Here is a 10,000-nt window from a genome sequence, read left to right as displayed (position 1 = left end):
TCGACTTCCCACGTCGGGGATGAGTTGGGCAACTCTTGGAAGCTTCCCATCCACCCCCGTGTCGAGCTTTGCCCTTGGGATGCCTTATGTTGCATCCCAAGGGCCAAGGCACCTGCCAGCCCAAGGGCTGTGCACGGCCTGGGGAGGGAGCTCACCCCTCCCCTATATAGTGCAAAGTTATTGTTTTCCCTATTTTCACAAGGAAACATCAAATTTTTAACCAAGCATACTCGGCCTTTGCTCCTTCGTTACTCGTCCAAATCCAACAAACTTGCATTCGTTGGAAAGGTCTTTTCACAAGGATTCTTTTGATATATAATAATAGCGATTCCGATAAATATTTATTTTTTTATGAATTTTTAAGTGAATAAACAATTAAAAATTCAAAAAAAATAGAAAAAAAATATTTTTTTCCCGATTCTTTCTCCAATATTCCTGATAAATACCCACACACCCACATATGGAGAATGGTCGAAAATGCTCGAGTGGATATCGAGATGTCCGACGAAGCACCACTTGGAAGGGCCGAGGCACGGGACGCCCGGGCTGTTGCTCGGGCCGGCACGGGACGCGCATGGGACAGCCCGGGACGGCATGGGACGCCCTCGCTACAGCTCGGGACGGCCAGGTACGCCCGAGACTTGGCTCGGGACGGCCTGGGACGCCCTCGCCATAGCTCGGGACGGCCTGGGACGCCCGAGACTAGGCTCGGGACGGCCTCGGCACAGCTCGGGACGGCCTGGGACGCCCTTGCCACAGCTCGGGACGGCATGGGACGCCCGAGACTTTGCTCGGGACGGCCTGGGACGCCCTTGCCACAGCTCGGGACGGCCTGGGACGCCCGAGACTTTGCTCGGGACGGCCTGGGACGGCCTCGGCACAGCTCGGGACGGCCTGGGACGCCCGAGACTTTGCTCGGGACGGCCTGGGACGTCCGAGACTTTGCTCGGGACGGCCTGGGACGTCCGAGACTTTGCTCGGGACGGCCTGGGACGCCCGAGACTTGGCTCGGGACGGCCTGGGACGCCCTCGCTACAGCTCGGGACGCCCGAGACTTGGCTCGGGACGGCCTGGGACGCCCGAGACTTGGCTCGGGACGGCCTGGGACGCCCGAGACTTGGCTCGGGACGGCCTGGGACGCGCTCGGCACAGCTCGGGACAGGCCGGGACGCCCGAGCCGAGCTTCGGGTCGCACGAAATCTCTTCGTATTCCGACATATTAGAAGCTTCCCATCATGTAGTAGGCCGAGCTTTGCCCTTTGGATGCCCTATGGTGCTTGGCGAGCACTAGGGAACGTGCCAGCACAAGTGCTGTGCACGCTCTGGGGAAGGAGCTCAACCCTCCCCCTTATAGTGCAAAGTTATTGTTTTGCCTATTTTCACAAGGAAACATCAATTTTTTAACCAAGCATACTGGGCCTTTACTCCTTCGTTACTCGTCGGAATCCAGCAAACTTATACTCGTTGGAAAGGCCTTTTCGCAAGGATTTTTTTGATATATTATAATAGCGATTCCGATAAATATTTATTTTTCTATGAATTTTTAAGTGAATAAACACCGGAAAATTCATAAAAAATAGAAAAAAAAATATTTTCTTCCGTTTCTTTTCTCCAATAATTCATAAATAATACCTCAATAGTATAAATGAAGAGAGAGTCGAAATGGCCCGGGTGGGTTTCGAAATGTCCCACGACCCCATAGAATGCACGGGCCAGCCGAGCCAAAGCAGGGGACGCGCATGGGACAGCAGGGGACGCGCACGGGACAGCGTCCCTATGGCTCGGGACGGCATGGGACAGTACGGGACGCCCTTGGTAAAGCTCGGGAATCCCATCGGACGCGCATGGGACGGCCTTGCTAAGGCTCGGGACGGGCTTGCTAAGGCTCGGGACGGATGGGACAGCACGGGACGCGCATCGGACGGCCTTGCTAAGGCTCGGGACGGCATGGAACAGCACGGGACGGCCTTGGTGAGGCTCGGGACGGCATGGGACAGCACGGGACGGCCTTGGTGAGGCTCGGGACGGCATGGGACAGCACGGGACGGCCTTGGTAAGGCTCGGGACGGCATGGGACAGCACGGGACGGCCTTGGTAAGGCTCGGGACGGCATGGGACAGCACGGGACGGCCTTGGTGAGGCACGGGACGGCCTCGGTGAGGCTCGGGACGGCATGGGACAGCACGGGACGGCCTTGCTAAGGCTCGGGATGGCCTGGGACGGCCTTGGTGAGGCTTGGACGGCACGGGACGCGCATGGGACAGCATGTGACGGCCTTGGTAAGGCTGGGCACGGCATGGGACGCACATGGGACACCTTATGGGGATCATCAAGGGACGTTGCACGGGACATTCTTAGCCATGAAGGGCCTTCACATGGGACATCTTAGGAGTCAAGAGCCGGCACATGGGACAATGGAGTTCACACGCACGGAACACTTCGGCTACTTCCGTTCGGAACGTCGTGGGATCTTTATGTCCCCATTAGCACCGACGCATCAACATGCTAGGAAGCTAGGTCCGAACTTCTCGAAGTGTCGATGGCACTTGGACGGATACGCATCCGATCCGATGTTATGATGATGTACTTTCTCCGATATCGATGTCGGGGTGTATTCCGATGTTATGATGTACTTTCTCCGAGATCGATGGGACGACCTTGGTAAGGCATGGGTCGGCCTTGGTAAGGCTCGGACGGCACGGGACGCGCATGGGACGGCCTTAGTAAGGCTCGGGACAAAATGGGACAGCACGGGACGCCATGGGACGGCCTTGGTAAGGCTCGGGACGGCCTGGGACGGCCTTAGTAAGGCTCGGGACAGCACGGGACGTCCTTGGTAAGGCTCGGGACGGCATGGGACAGCGCGGGACGCCATGGGACGGCCTTGGTGAGGCTCGGACGGCACGGGACGCGCATGGGACGGCCTTAGTAAGGCTCGGGACAAAATGCGACGGCACGGGACGCCATGAGACGGCCTTGGTGAGGCTCGGACGGCACGGGACGCGCATGGGACGGCCTTAGTAAGGCTCGGGACAAAATGCGACAGCAAGGGACGCCATGGGACGGCCTTGGTGAGGCTCGGACGGCACGGGACGCGCATGGGACGGCCTTACTAAGGCTCGGGACAAAATGCGACAGCACGGGACGCGCATGGGACGGCCTTAGTAAGGCTCGGGACAAAATGCGACAGCAAGGGACGCCATGGGACGGCCTTGGTGAGGCTCGGACGGCACGGGACGCGCATGGGACGGCCTTACTAAGGCTCGGGACAAAATGCGACAGCACGGGACGCCATGGGACGGCCTTGGTAAGGCTCGGGACGGCATGGGACAGCACGGGACGCCCTTGGTGAGGCTCGGGACGGCCTTAGTAAGGCTCGGGACAGCACGGGAAGCCATGGGACAGCACGGGACGCCATGGAACAGCACGGGACGGCCTTGGTGAGGCTCGGGACAGCACGGGACAGCACGGGACAGCACGGGACGCCATGGGACAGCACAGGACGCCATGGGACAGCACGGGACGCCATGGGACGCATCCCGGTATGCCCGACCAGCAAGGCATTGGCATGGGACGCATCCTGGGATGCCCGAGCAGCAAGGTCGCGGCGTGGGACATTCTTAGGCATCAAGGGTCGCGGCATGGGACATTCCTAGGCATCAAGGGTCGGGGCATGGGACATTCTTAGGCGTCAAGGGTCGTGGCATGGGACATCACATGGGCCATCTTATGCTTCTTAGGCACCAAGGGTCGGGACATGGGTGCGTCAAGGCAGGGACATCTTAGTGGGACTTGGTGCGTTCCAACACCCTTTGTAGGACACCAAGGCATGGACATCTTATTGGGACTTGGTGCGTTCCAACACCCTTTGCGGGACACCAAGGCAGGGACATCTTAGTGGGACTTGGTGCGTTCCAACACTAAGGCATGGACATTTTAGTGAGCGGGCGCACACCTCCTGCGGGAAAAATACACACGTAGCCCGGTAGCGGAAAACGTGCAAAATATATTTAAGGGGATGATGTATGTGTTGTTGGGTAAATGGGGTTAAGTGTTGGGGGGGGGGAGGGGGGGGGAGGGGGGGACGAATCGGTGCGACACGGGGCTGAATCTCAGTGGATCGTGGCAGCAAGGCCACTCTGCCACTTACAATACCCCGTCGCGTATTTAAGTCGTCTGCAAAGGATTCTACCCGCTGTCCCGTGGGAATAACAATCCGGGGCGCCCCTCGCGGCTCGTCCGCCGCGGGGGGACGTCCCCTGACAGGTGCCTCTGGGGGCCCGAGGGCCCTGTAGGGTTTTATACCCTTCTACTAGTGTTTATAGCGGAAATATGACATCTAATGTCTACACTAGTATTCCCAGGATCACATGCAAAACTAGTAATTAATCTAATGGAGATAGTGGATTACCTTAATCGCTTTTCCCTCAAACTAGTTGAATTGATTGAAGAAGACCAAGAGCTTCAAGTGTAGCTCCTCTACTTGGGACACGAGCAATCAATTTGATCTCCCACCTTGTTGTATAGCTAGCACACCAATGGTGGTTGGATAATAAGAAGACCTTCTTCTTGCTTGACTAGATAGATAGTTAATGGGAATTAGCTCACTTTCTCCTCTCTACTTGATGTGGTAGAGTAAGAAAGCTTAGAGAGAAATTCCACACCTTATTCTCTGCCCTAAGAGTGTTTATATAGAACCCTAATAAGAATCCACCTCCTTTTAGGTTTCCCAAAACACCCTTTAGAATAAGATTTAGGGAAATAGTCGAAAATAGCAACTATTGGTATTTTCTCAATTCCCTAAGGAGATGACGTCCAAACCCAGCCAAAATTGGCAGATTTAATGTTCATAACATAAGGAAACGTCCCTCCAAAAATCAGCCCAATCCGAGCCCTAAAAGTGCCCGAATCGGCCTAGGCCCAAAAACCCTGCTTTTGGCCTTTTTGTACTATCTTTGCCTAATTCCTTTTTAGGCCTATGAGATATGTTTATGGGACACTCCCATGATTATATCTCACTCCCACTAGTCATATCCTAGATCAATTTGTCACTCTTATGTGTAACCCGTTGTAGGATCCGATCGAAGTTAGCCGCGAATTACTTCGTAATTCGACGATCGTAGTTGGTCTCTAGCTACAACTCTACGATCCCTAAATCAATCGGACTTGATGATCTTCCACATCAATTGTCCTATCCGACAAATTGTTCGCATTGTCACCTTGGTCGAAGGACATCTCCTTCAACTCCTTCAGACTCCCACTTGGACTTAGAACAAGTGCAATGCCTCGATTCCCGTGTCAATTTAGTATCCCATCTGATACGTCACGTCATTCAGACTTTCTTGATATCCGAGTACAACTGTAAAAGACAAACGATTAACTTTTAATCCGTTTGAGCGCGGCCACGCATTTTCAGTTGCTACTCATCAAGTGGCCTTGAGACACTTTGTACCTAATGTGATTAGGGTGACACAATCCATTCTTGCGCTCCCACTTAACTTCATGTCTATCCTGTCCTTCCCAGTGTCCGCCTTTATAACCTCCTTTTACGGCGCGGCGTTTAACGGAACCAAAGTCGGGCATTCCTTACATAAGATGAGTGGAGCACTCATGTTTTGAGGAATCTCTCCAATTGTCTTTATGAGAAGTATTGACGTTCATCACGAGTGATGTACTTCTCATTTGAGGGTTATCCAGTGTATAAACCTTTTACACACCCACGTAGTCGAATAGAATATACTATTCCTATAGCCCATGAAACTGCGCTATCCCATCGACTCCCGTGCTAGTCTTCGTGAGTCATTGTTGTCCATGCAATGACCTGGACCAGGGATTCGATAATAAATATTCCAAGTTCACTTAATAGGGTTTCATTCATCAGATCACGTATCTGACAAACCTATTCGGAATGTTTTATCATCAATGGACTGTCGTTTAAATACTAAACCAAATTTAGACGACTTGTGAAATAACTCTATTATTTCTGATAACGAGAGTTGTAAATCTGAGCCTCTTCCGTAAAACTCTTTTTACCCACTCAGTTTTACTCGTCGAGGTTTAAAATTATACCTCATGCCTTAGACTGTGTATGAATCTCATACTATGTCTTAGGTGACAGTTCAGTTTGACTACCGTGGTAGTCGGTTTTAAACTTTGCTAATTATCAATTAATTTGAAGACGGTTATCTTCAACCTTGATAATTTCTAATAACTTTTACTAGAGTTAAGGCTTTTAATTCTTTATGTAGTATTTGCAACAGTTCCCGGCTTAAACACTTTTAGCCTACTTTCCTTCCATGTCTGAAAGTTTGCTACGATGACATGTTCAATTTTGTACTACTTCATCCTTTAGCCTTCTAGGATGTACTAAGTAGTGTTTCGGTTTTCCAATCCGAATTCGGATGTTTAAATGCTAATCATGTCCAACATGATTGACTTTATGTTTTCGAACATAAATGTCTCTCTCATGCGTGCTAGCTCATCGGTGTCTTTTCAGACTCCGATTTTTGCAACGCCCTCTGTCATGAGTTTTTGGGTCGAAATTCTTTTAGACTTTCCGAGTCTTAGATTTTCTGTTTCGGATCTCAAGCATCTCAGCGTACTGAGTCTCTCTAATCCTATCATCCTTTTGATCTATGCTTATAGATCTTTAGATGCCCAAAATGGCATTTTATCCTTTTGTGTGTGGTCCTTTATTGAGTCAGTTCGTTACTGTTATACAACACCTTATGTCGTACTCAATCTTTTGTATGTACTCTGCATACGGACCCGGAAGGTTTGTTTACTCCCACTTACCTTCTTGAAATTTCGTGATTCAAGATTTTCTTCATTCCTCAGGAATCAAACTTCTTTGATTGCCTTTTGAATCGAAGATTCTAACTCTTGCGTGCTTTTAATCCGTCGATAGATTTCTTAAGCATGCTTGTGGACATAACTTGATTGGAAGAATCTTTATTCTTCTTGTCTCGTTTCGGGAAACATGAATGTTTCCATCCTTCTCAGTTTTCTATTTTGGAAAACCAATTTAGGTCTTCTGTTGACTTAAATTATCAAGCTTCATGTCTTGACGAGATATGGATTCCACGATGATTTTGGCTTCTAGCCAAAATCTAGAGTCAGTTTCCGTTTCTGCGCAGGTCTTTTATCTCTTCAGAAAAAACCTTTATTTTCTGTGTCTTTGAGATTTGACCTTTTAGGGCTTTTGAACAACAATTTGGAATTTTCTCAACTACTTTGAGATATTCCTTTAGAGACACTTTCACTTGTTTTGAGAGTTCTCCGGCGAATGACATTCGCTTTTGTGCGGTGGGTTTGTAAGATTATATCTTTAACCTTTCCTTTTCCAAGGAGTCGCAGTTTGTTGCTCTTGGTCGAATTTAATCGACTTGTACAAGTTTCATGATTGTTCTTCATGACCCTCCATGATTTTTCTCATGATCGAATTAAATCGACTTGTACTTTTCTCCCACTTATTCTTGTAATAATTAGTGTTTTCTCCCAGACTACTAGGTGTGCTAATTATTAGAAGAATACTATCATGAGCAACAAACACTTTGTTCTCTTGATTGGTTATGGAAGAAGCCCAAATTTCTTTTAAAAAAGAAATTGCGTCAGATATTAGCTAGTTTTGTAATGCTTTTACAAATTTAGCTTTAGACGGAATTTTGGTAAGTGTGAAAACAATCGTTTATAGAATATGTCCCAAAATATTCGGAAGACTGGCTTAAACCCATCTTTGATCGAATTATGCATAGCAATGTTCGATTGCTCCCACTGAATCCACCATCCGTCGGATGTGTTCCATGGAGCAGAGTTGGGAAACTGTTTCTCAACTCCTTTGATGGTTATCAAGTGTTTGACTCAAGTTTTCACTATCTTGTCAAAGTGATTCTTTACTTCGGTTTGTACTTTGTTTGAACCTTTCAAACATTCTGACTTATACTTTATGATTTGTACGTTTCCATACTTCATGAAGTTGTCAGAGTACGTATTTGAAGTTTCTCTCGTTAGCTTCTGCAAGTAAACTTATAGGTCTGCATAACACCGTATGAGTCCTAATAGATTACTAGTCTTTATGCCTTTTGAAAAGGGTGACTTTGTCAATTAGTCCTTAAGACCCAATTTACAATGCTGAAGTTTAATGAGTTTGAATCTCTTGATTTTAGCCATTATCAATGTTAACCTTCAGTTAATTTTATCACTGGTTTAAAACATCAGACGTTTCTAGAAGAACAAAATAATCACTATTAAGTTCTAAGCTAGATCAGTGTCTAAAAGAAGACTTCGATCCCTTTCAGCATCCCTAGCATCACTGCTTCTGCTCCCTCTTGGATCTTTACTTCTTTTAGTCAAGTATGTGATTTCCTTGAGCTCCCACTGAGCCGCTCATCTGGTCTTAAATACCTGATGAAGGAATTTTACGATACTTGTTTTTAACTTTGTTAACAAGGATACGGAATCGGAATTCATAATTCCATTCCTTTTGTCCTCCAAGTGCTAAAGGTAGTTTCCTTTTAAATGGTCTAGCCATTGTTCAGAAACATTCACAGTAATGAGAAATACTCTTGACCATGTACTCGGTAGCTGCTTTTCTTTGATCAAATGTTTGTCTCACTTGACTGATCCTTTTGCCCTTTTGAATCTGTTTCTTAGATTCTTTGTACCAAATCTCAAGAACCTTTCTTAGACTGGATATTCCCGTATGTTCTGCTCAGTTTGTTTGTAACAACCTGAGTGACTCATCTAAGGTCTTATCTATCTTTGTTCAATCAATATTGAATTGGGTGATAGATGTATTCTGTTGTCTTCCGTTAGGATGACTTTCAGATTGCCTTGGAGGTCTCGTACCTCTCCATTTATGACTTCTGTGGGAAATTCTTCCTCAGTTTGTCTTAATGGTTATGCTAGCATTCATTATTCTTCCAAAGAGAATGTTATACGATTGCTTGCAAATGGCTTTTGACCTTCTCTTGTATGAGTCAACATTGGGATTGGGTATTCTAGTGACCTTCCTTTTGAATCTGAGAATTATTCTCGGATTCATTCTTCCATTCTAGGAAGTGGATCAACACCTCCCTTAGGTGTGATTCAATGTTGAAATCGTTTGTGTCATCTTAAAACTACATAAAGAAATGGCAAAGTTTTAAACTCGTTATCATTTTGAAAAACTTAGTTTTCCCACATTATTCAATAAAAATCGTCCCCGATTGAATAAGTGATTCCAAGACCCCAGTTCTTCGGAGTAAAGCGGACGAAGGCCCTACCCTTTGACTCCGTCGTTCCGGGTGAGTGAACTACTTCACTGATCATACCTTATGACTCTTGGTTGATAGATTTCATTAATGAATGACTAATCTATCCTTTTGCCTCGAGTATCCAAGACTCTCTTGCTGATCTCGTTGAGTAGAACCATTTAGACGTGTAGGCCTCTTCTATAGACCTACCCGCATTGTCCCAAGGTAGAGGAGGTACTCTGCGAAGGCCGACCCACCTTCCTCGAACAAGGGCGCAACGAGTGTCTTAATCTGGATAGGCGATTACTCAAGATTACTTTTGGGGACTTTTACGCTAGTCTGGCGTTTGTTATAGTGAACTATTTAGCCTAACTAACATCCACGACATAAAGCGTAAATAAGTAAGTAAATGCGCGCGAGAAAGTAAATCAAGCAGACATGGATCCTAGTATGGCCCCTAACCTAGAAGATCTAATCTCCTTTGGTTTTCTTCTTGTTTCGCCTTTTGGTTCGTCTAGATCTCCATCCTTGAACCTCCATTGATTTCTCCCACTCGCCTTTGGATTCCATCCTTGAGTTTTCTTCAATGGACTCATTGACCCTAAACTCTAATTACAAGACTCTAACGATTCGCAGATCGTATAAACTTGAAATTAAAATTAATTACAAAGCATGCACCCATCCGTGCTTAAAACAAGAATAAAGATATAAATCTATGGCCATACTAGTTTCCCGCATTCACATCACATGCAATCATATAATATATC

This window comes from Eschscholzia californica, unplaced genomic scaffold (genome assembly GCF_041429995.1).
Source record: "Eschscholzia californica isolate CP2 unplaced genomic scaffold, dmEscCali1.0.p SCAF_92, whole genome shotgun sequence".
NCBI lineage: Eukaryota > Viridiplantae > Streptophyta > Magnoliopsida > Ranunculales > Papaveraceae > Eschscholzia > Eschscholzia californica.
This window is presented reverse-complemented; position numbering follows the sequence as displayed.